The sequence below is a fragment of the Megalobrama amblycephala genome, linkage group LG23 (genome assembly GCF_018812025.1).
Source record: "Megalobrama amblycephala isolate DHTTF-2021 linkage group LG23, ASM1881202v1, whole genome shotgun sequence".
In the NCBI taxonomy this organism is placed as follows: Eukaryota; Metazoa; Chordata; class Actinopteri; order Cypriniformes; family Xenocyprididae; genus Megalobrama; species Megalobrama amblycephala.
Genome location: NC_063066.1, coordinates 16,922,562 through 16,946,939, shown reverse-complemented (window position 1 = coordinate 16,946,939; position 24,378 = coordinate 16,922,562). Strand labels below are relative to the sequence as shown.

General features: G+C 36.0%; 1 protein-coding gene across 14 annotated transcripts in view; it reads right to left on the bottom strand.

The window, feature by feature from the left end:
* lingo2 (leucine rich repeat and Ig domain containing 2) overlaps positions 1–24,378 on the bottom strand; it is a 374,701-nt gene that overhangs the window by 99,944 nt on the left and 250,379 nt on the right. For all 14 annotated transcript variants that reach the window (XM_048175948.1, XM_048175945.1, XM_048175951.1 and 11 more), the window contains one exon: positions 21,712–21,790. The gene's annotated coding sequence lies outside the window, so the exon portion shown is untranslated. The remainder of the gene's footprint in view (positions 1–21,711; positions 21,791–24,378) is intronic.

The following is a 24,378-nucleotide window of genomic DNA, read 5'->3' as shown; positions in this document are numbered from 1 at the left end:
ATGCATATATACCCACCTATATATAGTACTGTATAAATATATAATGTTCGTAAGCTTTTATACGGCAATCCGGCTCCTCAATTTTTAATATATGGGCTTGAAAGAAACACTTTGTGGAGAATCTGTTGGGATTTTTTAGCATGCAGTGAGGATACTTTTGATGAGGACAAAAATATTTCAACAGACACGACGATTTTATATTCTCAGTTTGGAAGCATCAGCGCACTCACATACAAAAACTATTTCAGCAGTGTAGCTGCTAATAACCTATTCTAGACTGTGAAAAAGGCTATTAAATATACTAAAAATGTACTTGAAATTCAAGTAGTATGTTTAAAGTACACTTGCATTCCCAGCATGCTTATTTGAAGTGAATTAAAATATATTGTAATGCATTTTAATATATTTCTAAAAAGTATACTAGAAGTACATTGGTAATAAATATATGGTCAGTTAAGCTTTTAAGAAATATGCTAAAACACAAGCTTACTTTAAGTGAAATTTTAATGTATTTATATGCTATGCAAGTGCATTCTTAAAATGTACCAACTTATAATGTATTATGAACATTTTTTGTCAACTATGATTAAGCATTGTAGTAAGTATACTTAAGCAAATCAATATGTTGTACAGTTTTACTAGTTTGTACTTGTACAAGAACAGGCTAGCCTACTTAAAGGGTTAGTTCACCCAAAAATGAAAATTCTGTCATTTATTACTCACCCTCATGCCGTTCCACACCCGTAAGACCTTCGTTAATCTTCGGAACACAAATTAAGATATTTTAGTTGAAATCCGATGGCTCCGTGAGGCCTCCATAGGGAGCAATGGACACTTCCTCTCTCAAGATCCATAAAGGTACTAAAAACATATTTAAATCGGTTCATGTGAGTACAGTGGTTCAATATTAATATTATAAAGCGACGAGAATATTTTTGGAAATCGGCCATCACTAAATAAGTCGTTATTTTGTTTTTTTGGCGCTCCAAAAATATTTTTGTCGCTTTATTATATTAATATTGAACCACTGTACTCACATGAACCGATTTAAGTATGTTTTTAGTACCTTTATGGATCTTGAGAGAGGAAGTGTCCATTGCCCCCTATGCAGGCCTCACGGAGCCATCGGATTTCAACTAAAATATCTTCATTTGTGTTCCGAAGATTAATGAAGGTCTTACGGGTGTGGAACGACATGAGGGTGAGTAATAAATGACAGAATTTTCATTTTTGGGTGAACTAACCCTTTAATAGGCTGTTGTCCATAACATGATGTGTTACAGCTACTGTTGAAACTCCCACAATCATTTCAACATCATATCATCTGAAGTGCAATTTTCCAAAGATATGCTTAAAATCCCTATATATTTACTTGTGTTTAAATTCAAACAACACACGTAACACACATGACTAAACCTGATTTGTTCTTATGATTATAATCAGAACCAATCAGGTTTCTGAGAGCTTCTGTTTACTAGTTCAGTTGTGGGTGCTAAAAAATCTAAATGTAAACTGTTAAATTATATAGGGAGATCATGTCTCTTCAGAGGACTTGGATGAAACCACTCTAATCATATGGATTTTTTTGGCGATGTTTTTTGCAATGAACTTTTTGAACCATGAACAGTTTTGGTGAATCGACTTTCGTCAGCGGGACATAAATCTCTCAGATTTCAGAGAATCCTTTTTTCCTTTTGAACAACCCATTTTCAAGATTTGATCCAATCCGATCAGATTACATTTGAACAACTGGCCCTAGGTCATCAAGAGTCAAGGATCAAGTGCTCAATCAATGGCTTCATTTACCGGTGGAATTAACTATTTGGGATTGACAATCATAACTGGAATTACATCCGTAAATTTGTTCATTTATATATATTTTTTTTCCAAACACTGGCACGTTTTACATATTTTTATGTAAAACGTTCTATGTTAATTTATTAATTAATGCATTTATTTATAATAATATAATATATGCTGGCTAACTGGCTAAATTAATATATTTATTATAAATACATAATCAAAAAAAAAATATAAATGCATTTTATTATCAAGTTCTAGATGCTCTGTTGTGCTTATGTTTAGGCATTAAAACATAAAATACATTTGTAAAAAAAAAAATGTTGTGGAGTTGCTAGTTTTATGTGTTAAAGCTGAAGTTGATAAGGGTCAAGGATCAAGTGCTTAATCAATGGCTATGTTCACCTAGTCAGTGTTTGGGATTGACATCCGGATTTACTAACAGATGTGACTCTCAAATCCCCTTCTCTTAAGCCACGCACACACTTAACGATTGTAAGGCCGATTATGAATGTAAATTGATACTTATGACTGATCGCGCTCAAACGCGTCCAGTCAGAGCCAGTTGCGTTCAGTCTGCGATTACAGTCGGTGTTCAAATTCCATGTGCGAGTATATAAATCGGCTCCAGTCGAAGGAAACAATCGGTATGTGTGTTCAGTTCAGTCTTAGAATGTTTCAGCTAATCGTTAGGTGTGTCCCCGGCTTTAATCGCCATAACCCTGCAAAAACCTGTAACCATAGCAACAGATGTAAACATCAAGGCTTTGTATTGCATATTTAAAGTTGTCATTATTATTCCAAACTGCTTTTTGCCTCTCAGGTATGCATTTTGTCATTGAGTCTCCTTGACCCAAACACTTAACAGGAGTTATATCTCGCTCTTCAACTGCACAATACCCCTATTCTCTGGCCTTTTGTTCATAACTTGAGAGAGGCTGACAGCTCTAACATTAGCGACTTACTGCAAAAAGCGCACACCTCATGCCATGCGTATGTCGATGACGCAACAGACAGCTATAGCTGTCGACTGGATACATACAAACAGCACATTTCAACCCAACTTACTCTGAAAAGAGACTCAGTTGGGTTATAGAATGTAGCTGTCAAATAAAATAACTAAAATATCTATGCACATAACCCTATTTAACACTCTAATTAGGTCTGACAACCATTACTACCACTACTGTGTGACCAATCGGGGAAACCAAAAGACAATATTCTGCAGTGTCTGTTAAGAAAGTGGCAGTTAATTGTGGGTTAACATGTCTTAAGTAAATGCCAATAGAGTTCTGTCCAATGTCACTTTATGTACCTGTAAATATACCTCTCTACAATTAAAAAAGACCATATTATGATTATTTGTTTGTGTGCTTTTGTGCTCGCCCTGTCACTTCTGAAATGAATGGCTCTCATAACAGAGGAGTCATAACCAATTCTCCACCACTTGCCTGTCGGGCAGTGAAATTGCTGATACTCTTGATTTCCAAGGTAAAGAGAAGATTAAGTGTGGATTGCTGGTGTGTCCTGCTCCATACAAATCTAAGCTGAAGATAAAGTAGTGCTTTGTTTGTGTCAGATTTAGTTCCCTATGTGAGGGAAAGCCATTTATGGTATATCAGCGCCATGAAGGTTTCAACCTTTGGGATGTTTTTACTTGTCAAAGTGATGGGATTTATAAGCACCCTGCCTCAAGGTTATACATTTGTCTGATGGCTCCACATCACAATAAATATAAAACTACCGGCAGCTTTATTGTAGACACCCTAATTATAGCTTTGGTCATCATGGGCAAAAGTCGGCAGATATGGATGTCACAGCGTACAAAAAGTAAAAATAAGTAAAGTTAGAACTCCAGAAAAAAAAGCTGTGCGTCCTGTTTTTCAATTCATAAATGCACGAAGCTATTTCAAAACAGTCCACAAGGCCATATCTCTTGGAATAAAGAGATAGAGAGAAAGAAAAAAGAAAGAAAGAAAGAAAGAAAGAGAAAAAGAAAGAAAGAATAAATAAATAATAAAAAACAAGTAAAGCACAAACATTCATAATAAACAGTTGATCTATAATCTCAAAACATTCAGAAATAAACAGTTGATCTATAATCTCAAATTTTTGGGAGAACAAATGTTGACCCTGCAGGCACTTTCAGGCAGTGAAGTATTGATTTAGCAAGTTTTCAGTGTATAAGAGGCAGACAAATGCAAAGTACTGCATGTACTTTTGGTGATCACTATAAATCTGTTCGGATAGAGAGAGCCGGAGGTCAGATGTGTTGTTCCACACAATTACGTCAAACGAGTACACCCTCACAAAACAACTGAAATATCAGTGTGCATTAAAACACAAAATGTTTCATAAAGCATGAGGCAAATGGCCCTTTGAAAGGATTTTTTTTTTTTTTTTTTGTTATGCAATGTAAAAAAGAATCGTTGGTTTAACTAAAAAAAAAAAAGTTACCTGGCAGCCTTAAAATGTTGAGTTCATTGAAATTAAAAATGTAAGTTAATACAATGAAGACGATTGGTTTAATCAACAGAAACTCAAAATAGTATGTTATCTGAATAGTATGTTAAAATGTTAATCATAACAAAATTACACATGAAAATGTTTGTTAAATTATTATTATTATTATTATTATTATTATTTCAACCATAACGAAGCCAACCAAACAGATGATGGGCCCCATTGTTTTCTCTCTTCCTCTTCTTCCAGCTTCTTCTAGACAGCGTGTTGACCACTTAATTAGCCAACACGCTGTTAGACACACTGTGACACACAATGGTTTAATGCTACACAGTCAAAGTAACAGCAAAGTGCATTCAAGTGAGATCCGATGGCATCAAGGCGTAATGACAAAACTGCAGCCATTTAAGCAATAAATACTTCAGTGGTACATCGGATTCCTTCAAGACAGAACAAAACATAAATAAGTCTGACTAAGCTCTAACATCACCCTTTGAACTCATTTACTTTGTCACAGTCATTCTTTTCAGGGCATTCAACTGCTAGCATTTCGGATCTACTACTATGATGAGCGCGGATGACTTTTGAGCCGCAGTTGGCGGGGCATCCTCCCCTGCTGCATCCGATTATTGTAGCCGGACGATTTAAACACTAACCTTATCCAAACTGACAAATGGGCATCTCTCTCCCTCCTCAATCACACATACCCAGCATGCTCTAATTTCTTATTTACAGCCTATTTTCCAAATGCCACATTTGTTTCTGTTTACACCAAGGACTGAGGGCCATCAGCTGTGAAGCATTGTTCAGATGGGCTTCATCCCCGAATGAGTTGCGGCAGGCGGATACAGCCCTATATTCACGTTTATCTTTGTGGGTCAGATCTGGCGCTCACCAGTTTGCCTTTTATTATGCTGGCTTAGCACTAGGTGGGGGCGGGGGGCACCCTTACAAAAAGAGAGAGTTGGTCATATTCCCTGTAGGGTTTCCCAATATTGTACAGCACTTCTAATTTCTAACAGTGTTGTGTTGTGAGGAGCGAATATCAATCAATCAATCAATCAATCAATCAATCAATCAATCAATCAATCAATCAATCAATCAATCAAATTAATTTATATTTTTTATAAATATTGAATATAACATACATAAGGGCATATTTTCTAAACTTTTTGGGGGGATTTGTATGTGCACATTTTCAGTTATATATTTATTAGAAACATACATACAAATATTAATAAATAATAAAATATATTGTATTAAATAAATAAATTGAAATAATTAAAATGAACCTAAAAATTATAATAACTCAGAAGTCTGTTCACTGGGCAAATTTTGGCATATAATTTATACTAGGGATGTGCATCTCCACAACTGAGGCTGATGCAATACGCGTCTCGATGCATATAAGATACATGTGAAACAGTTACCGATACAATGCGATACGATTCATCCCTATTACGATGCGATGCAATTTCGATTCGATACGATAACAAAGTTTACTGTTACTGTAAAATTGTGTGATTATTCCTTCAAAACTAAAGTCTTATTTATTGTACTAGTAGTAGTATTACATTGTCATTAAGAAATACATTATACCGTACAATAGTAATACAATAGTGACTACATAGAACACTACAATAGTAATATGGCTATATTTCTGTTACAAGTTAAACCGAACTTTTATATTGACGGGTTGCTGTGATCTAGAAGTTTCTGCATGTATATGATGTGTATATGATATGACAATAGTTTTTTTCTCACATTAAACGGTAAAATGCTCATGAATTGACTCGCAGAGCAGCTCTGGAGTCTGAATATGGGTACAGATAGTATTCAGACAGCAAATCATAATTTAACTTAATGCCTTCTGAAGTGACATATTAATCTATGTTCTATGACTCTTGACACACCTCGGTCTCCGTAGTATTGTGATACGTCATATTCACGTAGCAGCAGTCACAGTGGTGATGAGAGAATGTGCTTGGAAATCAATCTATATTTAAAAATATTTGTCACAAATTATTGTTCACTTTCTAAATAATAAAAGTATTGCTCATCTACAATAATTATATATTATTAATCGGTTTTTACCGATGCAAATATGTTAGAACCGATGTATCACGATACAAATGCCCAATTGTATCCGATGCACACTTTTTTTTTAACTTTTGTACAGATGCGAATCCTTCCCTAATTTTTACATAGTTTTATCTAAACCTATATATATATATATATATATATATGCATTTCTTTTTAAAAAATGCTGTGTGTTAAGAATCTGTAATTTGACCATCAAGTCATAAAGATCTTTATGACCTCATGAAAGACCTCTGCACTCGTCCTCCACCTCCTCTCCAGTGCCACAGGGAGTTTAGTCCACCTCAAACCTCTCAACTACACGATCCCCTGCACTGCAGACTTCAAGAGGTCAAACCCAAGCCTCCCATGGTGTCGAGTAGGTGTGATTTTCTGACCTTAGCATGTGTGTGCACTCTCCTTTGAATACAGGGGTGGTTCTAGGGTCAGTGATTATTCCGGGTTTAGCCCTCTGTGAATGCGTATGGGTACATCTTTTGATAAAATATTGAAAAATGACACTTTATAATAAATGCTGAAATGTTATGTTTGAGCGAATCATTTTTTGAAGAACTTCCAGAGCTAAAACTAAAAATGTCCCATCAAACCTACAGTAGCTGCAACCTCAGGCATGGTGAGTTCGGCTTTCCTTACTTTGATGTGCACTGTGCACTGATGACCAATTAACTTGCCAACATTTTTGAACAAATTCCTTTACTGTGTTTTTATGACTGGAAACTACAAAAATTGTTGTATAAAAGTTATACATTTGCATGTAGGTTTAATTTTGTTGTAGCATCAATATTATACTTGCCCGCCCCTATATGTCACATTAAAATAAGGTGTAGTTGGATTTCTATGTTAATCGGAGAGGCCATTTTTTGTCTAAGCAGGCTCTTCTTTTGCATAAAAGGCTACAATATGCCGACAGTCAAATGTCTGGCTTGCGAGACTACATGCATGAATGCATGGCACGTTAGCACACTGGCGAACAGAGGTGAATAAGAAGCACTGAATGTCTAAGTCACCACACACACACAGACACACACACGTGAACTGCATGTAAATGCTGTATAATTGTGAGTTGACCGCATGCATGTGCATGAGGGCTTACAAGTCAACTCGGGTTACCAGGTCTGAAGGGTATAATACACACATAGATCCACACAAAATTTCTCTCCACTTGTGCAGACAATAGGAAGCTAAGACATAGCACAGCTTGGCTTATACCTCTTCACATGGGAAAATGCAGATTTATAGCTCTTGGTGGCAGCTTGAGTCACAGTGGGAGAGAATCTCTCAGTTTCTTTTAGTCTCACCCTTTTAGCACACAGTCAGCCACTTCAAACATGACAGGATACTCTGTAGCATGCACAGCCCACCATGAGAGCAGCTTTAAGTCCCTGCAAAACAGGTAGGATCATTGGGTGTGACTGTGAGACTGCTGACTGACTGAACAGAAGGGGGCCTAAAAGGCAGATAAATACATATTTCATTGAATTTTACAGTGTGTGATGTAATGCTGGAGATTGAAGAGGGGAGAGGGAAGCTTTGAAGTCATATTTACTTATCTTTACCAATACGTTTTCATGCATGGTCACTATTAAATTATGATAATAACATTAAAAATACAACAACAACAACAACAACAACAACAATAATAATAATTATTATTATAATTATAATTATAAAATGTATTAAATATATCATGTTATAAATAAATGAGTAAATATAAATAAATAAGCAATAAAATTTATGTTTTAAATATTAAATACATAATTGGTCACTATTAATATTAAGAAATTGTTTTGTAAATAAGACTTTGGACTATTTGCATACATTACAAAATTGACCTATTAGCTTATTATTCAGTATTATTTTTTTCCTGTTTTCCACAATACATGAAGTACTGGCATGTTTTATACAAATACTGCATCCATATTGGGGAGGTAGGAATTTGAAAACATTTGGCATATGAAAAGTAGCCCCAATGCTGTTTATTAAAGGAATAATCACCCATTAACAGCTTTAATGATGTTTAATATAATATAATATAATATAATATAATATAATATAATATAATATAATATAATATAATATAATATAATATAATATATATATAATATAATATAATATAATAGTTGGAAATAACACAGATTATTATGTTTAGTGTATATATATATATAAAATGCAAGAAACTATATATATATATATATATATATATATATATATATATATATATATATAATAGTTTCTTGCATTTTGTAATTATTTGTAAAAAAATTACTAGCAATTTCTGAGAAAATTGTTTCAAATTAAATACTACAATTTTGTGTATATAATATAATATAATATAATATAATATAAAATAATATAAATTATAATTAATTAATCAAAAAAATAAAATAAATAAATAAATAAATAAATAAATAAATAAATAAATAAATAAATAAATGAATGAATGAATGAATGAATGAATGAATGAATGAATGACATCGGATGGGCTTGGAACAATATGCGGGTGAGTAAATAAAGATTTTTCTAGTGTGTGTGTATGTGTGTGTGTGTGTGTGTGTGTGTTTGTATGTGTGTCCATATTGATGTTTTCACAGGAACTGAACTGAACAAACACTGCAAAAATAATCCAGGACCGACTCTTATGTCCTGTAAGTAGTTTTGGACACAGTAAAAATCGAAGAGCATGTTTGCCTGCGCTGATAATGCATTACACAAGCACAGTATAAAAATGACCTAGTTACATCCAACACAATGCTGTCACTTCTTCCTACACACACGACGCAGACACTCACACGCACACATGCACCACTGCATCAATAAATCATAAACAAGAAATAAATTAAACATTAATTCCAAGCTTGTGGAGAGCCGCTCACAGTTGGCCAACAGGAGCCTCTCTTGCTCTAGCTGCTATCTGGCACAGCTTAATTAGGATCCTCATATTTCCAGTGAACAAACAAAAGAGGTGGAAAAAGAGTAGGAGAAAAGCAGCAGGAGAACAGGACACTCTAAGTAGGTTAGAGCTCCCCTCTTGGGTCAAACTACCACAGCTTACAGTCCTAATAGCAAAGCAGTGAGAGGGGAAATGAAAGGAGGACAGAAATATTTTAACAGCCCCTGCTAACTCTTCTGAAAACTAAAAATCTGTATCCCTAACTTCATAATCAGTATCTTCACATCTGTACATATTTATATACAATGTTGAACACTGTAGAACAAAATTACTGAATGTGAAATAGCACCAAAAATTCATTGTTAAATTAAAAAGTAAATTGGCAAGTTTAAATTAGGATCATTATGCTAAAATAATGATGTGCAAATAATGAGCACAGAAATCAAAAAGTGTTATTTGCCCACTACAAATTGTGAAAAGAGATTTTCTTGAACAGAGATGTTTGTGTGCATTTTCTATTGATTGGACATAAGTTACTCAATGAATGATTAAATGCCACACAAAAAAAAAAAAAAAAAAAGTCATTTTGTGGCATGGTTTGCACTGATTTGCATAACTCCCTTAGTTAATCAGGCACTTAAAATGAAGGAAAAGCATAAAATAAATAATCATTTTCAGCACGTATCAGTGAGCGAAATAAATTTCTCACAACCGGTCTGACTGGAGTAGCTTGTTTAAATGTAAACTCCAATCTAACAGTTAAAAAAAAAAAATCTTGCTCAGAAAACATAAATGCTAAATTACAAATTGCGACAATGGCTACATCATTGAATTATGTTTGTTCAGAAAAGGGTTTCTGTCAATGCGCATATGAGAGACACGGGATCCAAAATCAGCAAATCACTTCATCATGCAATAATTCAATGAATTTCCATGGCTCTGTAAAAACATGGAGCAAAAATGCCAAATCCAATGTCAACTATAACGATTCAGACTGGACAAAGAATTAGAGCAAAGCTCATCTGTTCAGTCATATGCACTCCTTTAATAGCAATTAACCGCTGACAACAACACAGTAAACAAAACAAGTCTCCGTCGCACACCAATACAGCTCACATTTCTTTTAATTAAAAGTGTGCAAGATCGTGGCTGACATTTTGTCTGTCCCCTGTGAGTGAGTCTTTGGCTGAAAAAGACTCTTCTGGTCTAATTAAATTGCAACAGAAGCCTCACACTGACTGAGCTGTTGACTGGTGCTGAGACATGTGGTTGACACGCTGCAGTTTTACAATAGCAGTACTAGATAGTACACTCCTTCAAACATCCTCAGAGGACTTGAATTTATTCCAAAAATTCTCACACAATTTTCACCCCTGCACTTGCACTAACAACTTAATAATGGCTCTTGCATACTCATTCAAACTAAATCTCCCCATTCCAGAGCAGGCTCATAAGGGAAAAGTCACTATAGCAACTTTTATCCTGCAACACTCAAACATCTGCTGACATTCGTACTTCACTTTGGAGGATTCCATCAAAGTCTATTACAATGTAAACATGGTTCCTGTGTCCTCGTAAACCAAATGGCTTAAAAAACATTGAAAGTTTTTTTGAAATTCAAAAAATTTCCTGTGATGGGTAGGTTTATGGGTAGGGTAGGGGGATAGAATGTACAGTTTGGACAGTATAAAAACCATTACGTCTATGGAGAGTCCCCGTAAACCACATATACAAGTATGAGTGTGTGTGTGTGTGTGTGTGTGTGTTTAGTCTGTTCACCACCTGACCACCTGATCTATTTTATGTCAATTAAATAATTAGTACTTCTTACTTTCAGACTATTGTGCCACTATTCAAATTAATCTTTTCCCACCAGTTTGTTCTTACAATACAAGCTTTTAAGATTATGCCTCCCTTAAACAGCACATAAAAGCTGTGATTGTTGGTTAGTCAGTCACTTCCTAAGTTGATACTTCTTTGCTAGAAGAAGCTACAACAAGACTAATGCAGTGTAAATTAAAGGTGCCGTAGAACGTCTTTTCAAAAGATGTAATATAAGTCTAAGGTGTCCCCTGAATGTGTCTGTGAAGTTTCAGCTCAAAATACCCCATAGATTTTTTTTTAATTAATTTTTTTAACTGCCTGTTTTGGGGCATCATTAACTATGCACCGATTCAGGCTGCGCGGCCCCTTTAAATCTCTTGCTCCCTGCCCTCCCGAGCTCTCGACTATAAGTGCAGTTATACAGTGCCTAAACAAAGTTCACACAGCTAATATAACCCTCAAATGGATCTTTACAAGATGTTCGTCATGCATGCTGTGTGCATGCATCGATTCCTGTGAGTATAGTATTTATTTGGATGCTTACATTGATTCTGAATGAGTTTGAGGCTATATGCTCTGTGGCTAATGGGCTAATGCTACACTGTTGGAGAGATTTACAAAGAATGAAGTTGTGTTTATGAATTATACAGACTGCAAGTGTTTAAAAATGAAAATAGCGACTTCTCTTGTTTCCGGGAATACAAACGATGGTAACTTTAACCACATTTAACAGTACATTAGCAATATGCTAACAAAACATTTAGAAAGACAATTTACAAATATCACTAAAAATATCATGTAATCATGGATCATGTCAGTTATTATTGCTCCATCTGCCATTTTTCACTATTGCCCTTGCTTGCTTACCTAGTCTGATGATTCGGCTGTGCACATACTGGCTGCCCTTGTCTAATGCCTTGAACATGAGATGGCATATGCAAATATTGGGGCGTACATATTAATGATCCCGACTGTTACGTAACAGTCGGTGTTATGTTGAGTTTCGCCTGTTTTCTGGAGGTCTTTTAAACAAATGAGATTTATATAAGAAGGAGGAAGCAATGGAGTTTGAAACTCAACGTATGTCTTTTCCATGTACTGAACTCTTGTTATTCAACTATGCCGAGGTAAATTAAATTTTTGATTCTAGGGCACCTTTAATATTTCCTTATAAGAGTGTGCTGACAGTATACACAATACACCAAATAAGTCTGGAAAAGAAAATACTGAGTAAAAAAACCCTCATATTTTATCTTTATGCTGGCTTATTCATTTTGCCTGAGAAATAGATCTTGCCCGTGAGCTGAGCTTGACACAATTATACCTCCTCATTTTCAATAATTATGGCTTACATGCTTGTGAATTACCAGATAATTTTAGGGAAGATTTAGTATGGCATATCGAGGTCTTCTACTACTACCATGTGAAATTTACTCAGCTGACGTCATCCAGAATCTGCTTTTGTCTTTCTCTTGGTACAAATGAGATCACAAGGGGGGTCTTAAAAAATCTTACAAAAACATTTTGAGGATTTCATCATCTCACTCCAAACCACATCTATGTTTTGACAGGCATTTCAAAAATTGCCCAGACTGGGAGAATGATGTTGGCTTAGTTTGAGATGATTCTCAAGTAAAACAATTCTTAAAGAATTTGCTAAACATATTCAGGCATTTTTTCACTTTCGATCTGATGAAAATTAAGTTCTGTGCTGAACTGATTTTTTTTTTTTTTTTTTTTTTTTTAAATGAACCATACCACCTGTCTAAATGTTAGTCTTATTATTTACAGTAGCTGTGCATCATTAGTCAATGTCGAACTATTCTTCCTCTTTGCACTCATGGTAGCAAAGTCGTTATGCCATCGCTGAGAAACAAAAGTGGATCTCTGATATTCCCGTACAAGAGCAGCTGAATATATCAGTAATTTGTATGCAGAGGTGAAGAGGGAATCTTTGCATTGCATTGAGGTGATGTGATATTTAGCATGAGCCCTTCTTTGATCTTCAAGAGAAAGACAAGAGCGCAAGATGTAAAACTAAGTGTGATGTACTCCATGGAAAATATTGATTTGAAATCTAAGTCGCACCATTGCCAAAGGGAACAATGCATATTTGAGGCTCATTATTTCCTGTTCAAAGCATGAAACATTGCTCTGACCAGACATAGTTTTACCTCAGTGTGTTTAATTGCCATTTGAAACTGCCTCTGTTTCCCTCTACTCGGTGAATTAGACAGTAACTGAAGCTGAAATGTGTTAACTGTGACAAATGGCTGTGGTATTTAGAGTTGCAATTCTGTTGTTTGTTTACGCTAATGATATGAAGGTGGGCACAAATATACTCACACAGACATCTATATTCCATCTCTGAATCAGCAGCTTTATGACTTACTGTATATTAAAAAAAAAAAAAAAAAACATCCTGTAGTAAACATGACTCGTACTGTATCACAAAGTCACTTATAATTCATTCTTTTATGTTAAAGGGCACCTATTATGCCCCTTTTTACAAGATGTAATATTGGTCTTGGGTGTCCCCAGAATGTATTTGTGAAGTTTCAGCACAAAATACCCCACAGTTAATTTATTATAACCATTTGAAAATGTCATTTTGGGGGCCTGTTTTAAAAAGAGCTGTTTTGGTGTGTACCACCTTAAATATAAATGAGCTGCATATCCCCGCCCTGCCTTTGGATGAGGGCATAACTTGCATACCTATGGCAATAAACAGGGGGTAGAAGCAGAATGGCTGAGAGTGAGAGACCTGCTGTTTTGTATGGCATTCAGCCGTACATGTTTGAACCGGAATCAGACCCAGATTATGAAGAGACTCCGGCAGAAGAAACACAATTGAGAATGGAGCAGGACGTCTCTGAATGGTTATTTGATACATTTATGTACTTATAGAGTTTTAATCGCGTCCCCTTTGCAATTATGGATGTGCAACACACAAACACACACACTGTGTGATAACGTTGGCGCAATTTTTTGAAACTACAAACACAAATACTGTGATAACGTTTGCTAAGTAAACATACACAGTTTTTAATACAATATCTTTAAAAAATATATATATACGTGTGGATACACACTATACAAACAAGGTTTAAATTATATACACAGACATTCTACGACGACGACAACAACTTTAGACGCATTTGTTATTGAATTGGCTGACATCGACTGAAATGACTATTTGCTCAAAAAACATTAAATACACGTACTTCTTCTGGAGGTGACGTTGGATCGCGAACAGTAGGCAACGATCCACACTTGAGGATTAACTTTGAAGCAAGACCTGCTTTGAATTGACCCTCGTTCTCAAAACAGTCAGTCAAAAAATGATTCGCGCAAACATAAACGTATTTTGGAATTTTGAGTGGCGCCTTTCCTTCGTAAATAAAATCCATCCACTGCGTTTTCAGTGGCTCTGATGTGGGAAGTAAGTGAAAACTACTATGTTCATTATTACATCCCACAACAGAACACTTATGTTTCTTAGGAGACATTGCCGGCTGTCGTTGAAACAATGGAGGATGGTTGACCGATCACCGAGGTCGGGGTCTATGCCAAAACCAGATTGTCAATCAAACCACGTGGGTGGGGCTTAGCGCAATTCTACGTCACAGTGAGAGCAATCTTAGAACAGGCGTTCTGAGACAGTGCTTATGAATTATTGAGATTGTAAAAAAACCACTGGGTGGATTTTTCTCATTCTAGGGTGGTTTTGCTCACACACTGCCAACACACATTTATGGTCAAACACCATGTAAAAGTGAATTTTGCATAATAGGTGCCCTTTAATATTAGACATAATATGACTAGAGTTGGCTATGACACTCCTGAATTCTAATACTCTAATTCTGATTCTGTCACAATACTGGATTCTATTAAAGACAGTTGGGGTAGCATGACAGATCATTTCCATTAATCGCCCAATGCTATAAGTATCAATGCACAAGAGAACTGCTGTGTCAGGAAGAGACCATATCAAGTCTTTGTGCTGATACTTTTACCTGGACACTGCACAGTCTCAAATGAACTGGCCCTGCACCAATACACTTAGTAATTGCAGAGAGTTTGACACAGAGAGAAAGAGACAGAGAAAGAAAGAAAGAAAGAAAGAAAGAAAGAAAGAAAGAAAGAAAGAAAGAAAGAAAGAAAGAAAGAAAGAAAGAAAGAAAGAAAGAAAGAAAGAAAGAAAGAAAGAAAGAAGAGTTTGCGTTTGGTTTGTGAAAAAAAAAAAAAATCCATATTTAACAAGTTATGAAGTAAAATATCTAGCTTCCACTAGACCGCCTTCCGTATTCAACTTATGAAGAAAGTGTAAAACTCTCGCAGTTCAAAAAGCTTACGCTACATCCTACGCCTTCCCTATTCAACTTACGGAAAAAGCTTAATTGACGCAACGCCAGTTTACACTTTCTTTTTAAGTTTATAATGGATGGCGGTCTGGGGGAAGCTAGAAGATTTTTACACAAACGCATCGCTTAGCTTCAGAAGGCCTTTATTAACCCCCTGGAGCCACGTGGAGTACATGTTTATGATGGATGGATATGGATGGAAGCACTCTTCAGCTCATACTCGTTGATCCCGCTCACTGCCATTATAACACTCGGATGCGTCAGGATATTTATTAATATATCTCCGATTGTTTTCATCATACCTAGGATTGCATGAGGGTGAGTAAAGCTTGGGGTAATTTTCATTTGAACATGAACTAATCCTTTAAACAGTAATTTACTGTTTAATTATTGTTTTTATTTTATTATTTTATATTTGTATGAAATAAATGCAGCTATATCTTCCTTTACATATATATGAAGGAAGAAATTGAAATAGAAAGAAGAAAGAAAAAGATAAAGGCACTTGGTCAACGTTCTTTCAGAAGTGATGCAACCTACTGTAACTCCTGCAGTGAGATGAAACTGTAGATTATGAATAGGACAGAACTGCTTTTATCAGTGCAGTGAATATGATGCACAGCAACAAATATTCCATACAAAACTCAATATGTCCCCAAAAAGACACATTAAATATTGCATCAGAAAGAAGCAGGCACAAGTGCACACCATTATAGGAATAAGGGCCACAAATCTGCAGATGAGCAGGCAAGAAGCAGAAGTTATCTGCAGGGTGAAGAATAGTGGAACTGAGAGAGAGAGAAACATACATTTTTAACTTGTATATGTTCATATATTCTGTACGTGTGTAATTATTTTATTTTTTCTGCTGCCTGACCTCTACTGTACTACCGCTGGAAAAAAAAGAAGAAAAAAAAAAAAAAAATCAAAGCAACACAGGAGAAACTTAATATGAATATCACACATCAAAACACACGAAGGTCACATGGCTGTGGAACCAAACAATGTGAATCATAGCAATGCACTTTTACCCTGCAGACTGAGTGCTGAACAGTTTTAAGCAATAAGTGAAAACTAACCAGACCGCGCTCAAAACACATGGGATTCATAGTGACACAACGAAAGAGAAAAGCGGTGTAGTAGAACGCTGTCTAGAGATGACCACATTTTCAACCATTGTTTTCTTAAATCCAAAGAGATAACAATACACTTTGAAAGTTCATATAGCGTTCAGGAATCATATGATACTACTGCTGATTTTCACGGAAGGATCAACACCAACGGCGTGGCTGCCACCAGGGACATGGGAGATCAAAAAAAATGTCCCCTAACATTTTTCCTGACTATACTTCCTGATTTAAAAGAACATCCATACTGGAAGCATGAAAAACTCCATGAAATGCTCAACTGCTATACACAAACTTGTCATCTGGCAGTTTTACCATGTCACTCAATATCAAGCCTCACAGTAACCCGTCACCATCATCAAGAACCTCTTGTGACCCTCCATTCATTCTTATTGTCACATCAAGCACTGCAAGCTGTCATGTGGGTCTCGACATGTTTTTTTGCCACAGGCCTGGCCTACCTACTCATGAGCACCCTGACAATGCCCATTTAAACTGAGGGAGCCATAATTAAGATGAAAGATTATTACAGTTTAATTATCAGCGCTACATTCTCTCTACTTGCAGGTCAACAGGCACATTGACACACACACATTCATATATATACATACATATATACTATATTTACTAATTAGTTTGCAGAAGGTGAAGAAAAAACATGATGACAGATTGTTACGTAGTACCCGCATTTGTACAACTCAAGCCTAAAAGATTATAAGTGTATATGGGTTATAATTATGCATTCAAGTCCTCCTGGGTAGTTCGTATTTATGAGTTGGGAATTCATGTTTGCAACGTCAGGTGCATTCAAGTCACTTTTTGTCAGAGCAAGATGTCGGTGTACCTCCTTTTAAAGCTGCAGTCCGTAAGTTTTGTCTCTTTGTCGCCATCTCTGTTTAAAAAACTTGCAATTGCTGTCAGTTGTGGAATTATCATTTTATGTGGGCTGTGCATTGGCACGACTCCTCAGCGTGTGTGAATGTAATGTTTGAGGAGTATGTGTAGGCTGTCAGTCAGTGCACCGGTGTAGATAATGTACTTTGGAATTACAGATACTACATCTTGGAAGTACAACTAAAATAATACATCTCACTGGAAAATCTCAACAATTAAGTAACATGCCTGCCACTTTTGTTCAGACCACCTGAAAAAAAAGTTCTCCAATAATCTAATGGTGATTAAACACAACAATCGCAAATTTAGCTCATCGTGTCAAACTGTGCAAATATTTATTATTGTAATACTTTGTTCTCAAATTGTTAATGTGATCACCATCAGCATTGTGTGACTATGTGTATTTAGTGTATATTAGCGCTATCTAATTAGCATTATCAACCCAATGAACCATTAAAATGTTTTACCTGTCTAGCAGAAAAAAGCAATCTCTGCGTCCGTTTTAAACCCATTCAAAACACAGAGTTCATGCCACCTTTCAAAAGCCCTGCCGATATTTTTATTCTTGTTTTTGCACGGGCCTAGTCGCATACCCTATTTTGCTGTTAGCCACTCCGCAGTCCGAAGTCTTTTTTACTACTGGTGATTCAGCAGTTGTCAATGGATGGTTTTATTTATCGTTCTTGATTACAATCTGCCATCAAAATGACAAGCTTAATTATTACAGCTGCTGTAAAAGAGTCTTCAAATGATCCGCCACCTACAGCATCTGGGACTCCTTCTTTATGTATACAAACATGACGTGATGACGCAAAGGCGAACTCGTATTTCCCACGGAAACCTACACTGTAAAAAAAATCCCAGTAAAATTTACGGTAAAAAACCGGCAGCTGTGGTTGCCAGAACTTTACCGTAAAAAATACAGTAGCAACGTAAAAAAAAATCTGTTAAATTTACGGTAAAATAACGTATTTCATTAACTGATATAATGTTAATTTACCAACCTAATGAAGTACTAATATCTGATTTGTACCTTTATAATACACTGACAGTCACCAAACACAGTGGTGATAAGAGTCACATGATGAATCAAAGTTCATCACAAGCAGCTTTTCCACAAGCTGAGGAGGACAATACTAATATATAGAAGGTGCACACAGTGTCATTCACACACACACTAAACACCATCATGGTAACATGCATGAAATTTTAAAAATGCAATAAACATTAATTTAACAACATTAGATGTAACATAAAACCCTAATGTACATAACTGATTAGAAAAAAATGAGAAAAACTAAGAAGAAACAGAGTTATTTCAACGAAAATATATCAAATGTGAAGTGTCACGCAGGGAATTGTGGGAATGTCAATTTACGGTTTTTCACTGTAAATTTTACAATTAATTGTTATTTTTCACTTCCAAAAACTGTGAATTTAACGGTATTTTACCATAAAATTACATTAAATGTACCGTTAGATCTATTACAGTTATTCACCGTATATAGTACGGAAACTTTCTGTAAACCAATTGACAGTTTTTCACCGCAGCATTTTTACAGTCTTTTACTGTTAAAATCACGGTCATTTTTTACAGTACCACTCAAATTAAAAAACATTATTAAAAGCTTGCCATTGTGAATCGGGCTAAGGTAAGGAGATAGTTTTGAACATTGGCTGGTTATGTACTTGCTCAATAATTGATTTTGGATCATTTTTAAACATCAAACAAAAAAAGTTAAGGACTGCAGCTTTAATTAACTACACAAAAATACAGCACGGTTTTTAAACTCAAACATAAAGAACAAAGAATGTGCTTCAGGTGTGTTTTGCTTTTTTATGTTTTTAATTGATTTATGAACCATTAACTTCACCATTATATTGTTGCATAACAATGCTATTATATTTTGTGCTGGCAATTAGCTTATTTTCTTGTAAAAAAAAACAAAACAAAAAACAGTGATGTCGCAGCCAAATGTTTTCACAAACATGCTGTTGAAGTCCAAACTGAGATGCAGTAGCTGAAGATGTTGATTGTCAATTATGCACAAATCTTCACACAGAAACAGCTATCTGTGTAGAAACATAGGATCAACTTCTTTGTTAGAGCTGTGTACTGTTGATGCGTCTTTACATTTGCATTGTTTTGTGACATACATCTATGTTGATGTGTTTATACATCTTCAGTCTTGATTGTTTTCATAATTTCTATATTGAAAAAAGTATTTGAGTTGTTACAAATACAACTAATTAAGCTCTGAAAATGGCTAGTTTTGATATTGCGGTATTTGTGACGTCACACTGGCAAATACATTTGCATATGACTGCCTTCTGAGCAAGACATCAACAAACAGTTATACATCATCGCACCATAGGCCCCGCCCACTGGCATTCAGTCGCTTAACGGCTGACATTTGCCTACACTGGATGTGAGCATTGCATCAAAAGCAATAGAAAAAGTTGAGCTGTTGCCTTTGTACATACTATATGTGTGTGTGCCTGAAGAAGGTCTTTGACTGAAACGTTGCCACTTTTAACCTTTTTTAAATAAAGGGAGAACAATGGTGAGCAGATCTTTTTTGTATTATTTGATGTATTTTTTTGATCTTGCACCTGGCCAAGATGCTTTGGATGTGCATACCTTGACCTTTTTTTATGTCAAAAGCAAATAGAACCCATTATAATCACTGACGCTGTCTATACTGGATACAACATACAGATGTGAGTTCAGACTCCACACACTTGAATCTGTTGACAGCAGGACAAATGGAGGAGTGAAAGAATGTTCGCTTTGACGTGTCCAGTTTAAAGGGTTAGTTCACCCAAAAATTTAAATTTTGTCATTAATCACTCACCCTCATATCCTTCCACACCTGTAAGACCTTCGTTCATCTTCGGAACACAAATTAAGATATTTTTGATAAAATCCAATGGCTCAGTGAGGCCTCTATTGACAGCAAGATAATTAACACTTTCAAATACCCAGAAAGGTACTAAAGACATATTTAAAACAGTTCATGTGACTACAGTGGTTCAACCTTATCAAATTGTGTGTATCAAAGTGCCAAAGTCACATGAACCACTGACATTTTGAAACGTTTTGAAACACTTATGACGTAACAAAGCCTCGTTTACTGAAATCATGTGACTTTGGCAGTGTGATACATGCTCCAAACCTCTGATTCGAAACAAAAGATTCATAAAGCTTTAAAGCATCATGAAGCAGTGTTTTGAAATTGCCCATCACTAGATATTGTTGAATAAAGTTATTATTTGTTTTTTTTCTGGTGCACAAAAAGTATTCTCCTTGCTTTATAACATTAAGGTTGAACCACTGTAGTCACATGAACTGTAAACTACTGAAGCCTTTTAAAATTCTGAGCCTTTTAATTTCCAATTCAATTTCTAATTTGAAGCATTTTAGCAAACAGGATGCAGAATTGCAATTTCAATTCGAATATAAGAAAGTGATAACAGAAATTTAAAGAAAGTTTTTAAAAAGTTATACTAAATTAAACTAAACTTCTGTGGGCCAGGGTGGAGGATTTATTCTTCAAAATGTTTTACCTGGGATGAATTTCTTTGAAATTCAATGCAGTAAATTCCTCTTTCTGTCATTCCAATGCAAATGCCAATTCAACTTCCTGTGAGGTGTGGCCAGTTCAGTTCAGTTTCACACTTATGAACCGAAAGCGAGCCAATTCTTCAATTCTGTATTGTGCGCAACCCTGGTTGTGTGATAATCAATAACTTTGTTCCTAGAATCCGTCCATTATTGCTGCACCTTGCCGAACCCATTACAGAGACCTAATGCATCTTGAGGGACTCGAGCCCTCCTACAGATGGAAAGCACTTTGATGCATGATTCCTTGCTTCCACTGTACCAGGATTATTATGCTGCTGCTCAATCAACCCCCTGCTTTCCCCGACTTTTGGAGGCATTTGGGAAAATAAATCTATATCAACTCTGTGTCGTACAGTAATGAGCATGTGTACGTCTGTATATTTATGCATGTGTGTGAAGGGGTTAGACGGTGACTATACATCTTTGAACAGCCGTCTGCGGAGACCTTAAAAGCTCACTGAAATGGAAATGTGGTTAAATATAGATTGATTAGTTTGTTTGTTGTTGCAGATTGATGTATTCGGAATACATTTTGCATATTTATCTCATTTATCCGAACTAAGCAATACAGCGTTCCGCCATGTTTCACCATAATATATCAGGAAATATCAGGAAGGTGCTTACCACATGGAGAAGAGATCTTCCCCTTGGCCATGTTTTTGTTCTACTAAAGAGCCTTCTCGTTAGGGTTTGTCTTTTAAATCTGCAAGAAAGCACAAAATAAATGAATTAAATAAGGTCGAAGATGAAACGGAGGGAGAAAAAACAAGGTGTAATTAGGAAGCAGACAACACAAACATACAATCGATAGTTTGGAGAAGCTCAGAACACAAGCAAACGGAACACCCTTATGGATGTGAAAACCAACACAGTATGTTATTACCGAGTGCTGTCTGCAAGCTCTGTGTTTCACAGCTTAACCCGTAATCTCTGGGGCTCGAGTTTCATATGCGCTTCTAGCAAAGTCTGGGCCAAGCCACAATGAAACTTTTGCACAATCAATATCATGTAATATGTACAAAGCCCCACATGAAAATAAAAAAAGAGGCTTTACCTTTTCTCGCTTCCTCTATCCTCTTATGCACTACACAGGATGCTGTTCTGTGACACAGGACATTTGTTCTTGTTATTTAAAACCCCGATATCTCGCAGCAAGGATTCGGAATATCTACATCCCAGTCCATCCTCGCTTCTCCTCTCTGCCTTGTGGAAATCATTTTATTCTGACAATATTTCTCTTTTTCTTTTACTCTCTGAAAAGACACTAATGAGTCTCTCCATACAGGCCTGATGGTAGACAGAGGCAAGGTGATTATGCAAACACAAGGTCTTGAATTGCTAATGAAAGCTGGGGAATATGTAGAAGACAACCGTGTAGTAGAAGAAAAGATAAAAAAAAAAAAGGAGTAGAAAGTTTGTTTCTGGACTCTTTTGTAAAATCAGCCCTGACACTCAGTGCTATTAGTAACCCATTAAGCAGTTCAAGGACAATAGCTGTCCTCCTGTTTGATCATTTATCCTCCGGATCTCGTTGTTATGCCCGGTGCCTAAGATCAAGATGACTTCAGAATATCAATGGCCTTGCTAAGAAAGTGTGCAACCTAGGTAAAATGATACTTGTATTTACACAAAATATAGTTTCACAAGGCCATGTTGTTCATCTTCCACATAAAGTATTGGAGCAATAATTCTGTTTTGTTCAAATATAATGAAGCAAGTTTTGGTGCCATATGAAAGTATAACATTTCAAAAGCATAGGCTGAAAAGCCCCTTGATATTGATTCATGCCTGTGGGTGTTACAGAAAAGTAGGACAGCTCAACCTGTGCAAGGTGAAACGACAATGCGTGCCTTCCCTCTCTTATTCCTCTAGACATACTGGCTGTGTATGTTCAGTGAAAGGACCACAGGAGAGGGATGGCAAATGAAATCCATTTCAACCTTTTCCTTAATCATCAGCAGTAGTTTCTCCAAAGCCACCGCCATGGATAACACATTCGGGACAATCAGCCTGGCATTGTTCTCTCAGACACTGTGGCATAAAATGGCTTCCTTTTTAAAGAAAAGAATGACGTGCTTTTCATGTAAGATGCCTGGTCAGAATGTCCAACTTTAGCCATTATTCATTACTTTTCTGAAAGGTAGTCTCAGACATCTGGTTTATAGTTCTTTTCTCAAACTGCTTATTTTTTGATAACTAATAACTTTAGACTTTATTCTTGATAGTTCCTGTTTTTCTTTTCTGAAATGCTTTCAGCTTGTCAAAATGGTATTGAAAAGCATTCAAAAAAGCACCTGCATAGATTCTCTGAAGACTTATGTTTCACTTTTTTTTTTTTTTTTCTATTGTGATAAACATAAAGGAAGTGTAAATTAGTCTTAAGTAAAACATTTCTTAGATATCCCCGCTGTAATGTTGAAGGGGTAGTTTTACAGAGAAATGAAAATTCTGTCATCACCCTCGGAACATATTTTTGCCCCTGCATTCAACATAATGTCAACAAAAAGTTTCACTGTATATGGACAAAAAAGGAGACATTTTCAAAATATCCTCTTTTGTGTTCCACAGAGGAAAGAAAGAGTAAAGGCTGATTTGTACTTCTGCGTCAGACCTACGCCAGAGCCTCTGCGCCGTAGGCTGTTTTCATTTATACTTCTGCATCGTTGTCAGCGTCGACGTGCACGCAGACCACTAGTAGGCAGTGTCCGCGGTCATGTTGAGTATTAAGGCAAAAGCCCAAAAAAAAGAAGCAGCTTGTCATGTACGCTGTCAGAGAAGCTTACAAATAGAAGCAACAAACAGGTAACAATGTTTTTTGCAGTTTGACTGCATGTGTCGCCTGAAACAGAGTGTTTTTCATTCCTATGGAAGTTGAAAACGCTCGCTCTTCTCCTATTGCTCCGCGCCACTTTTTTGACCCGAGGGAGGGGTTCCAGCAGGCCAATCACAGCGCTTGCGGTCCGCGTAGAATTGACGCATTTCCTTTGTATTTGCACATCACTTTCTGTTTGTTTGCGAGTCGAGTTTTTTTTTTTTTTTTTTTTTTTTTTTGCAAAGCAGATTTGTTGGTAACACTTTACTTGAAGGGGTGTGCATAAGACTGACATGACACCTTCATAATCTTGACATGACACATGTCATGAATATGAAGGAGGTTTAATGCATGTTTATGACAACTGTCATTAAGTGTCATTCGCTCAATTATGTCATTTTTAATGCAAAGATGACATTGTTTGAGATGTCTTTGTTACGACAACTTGACATAAACCAACACATCATAACCTGTCAGTG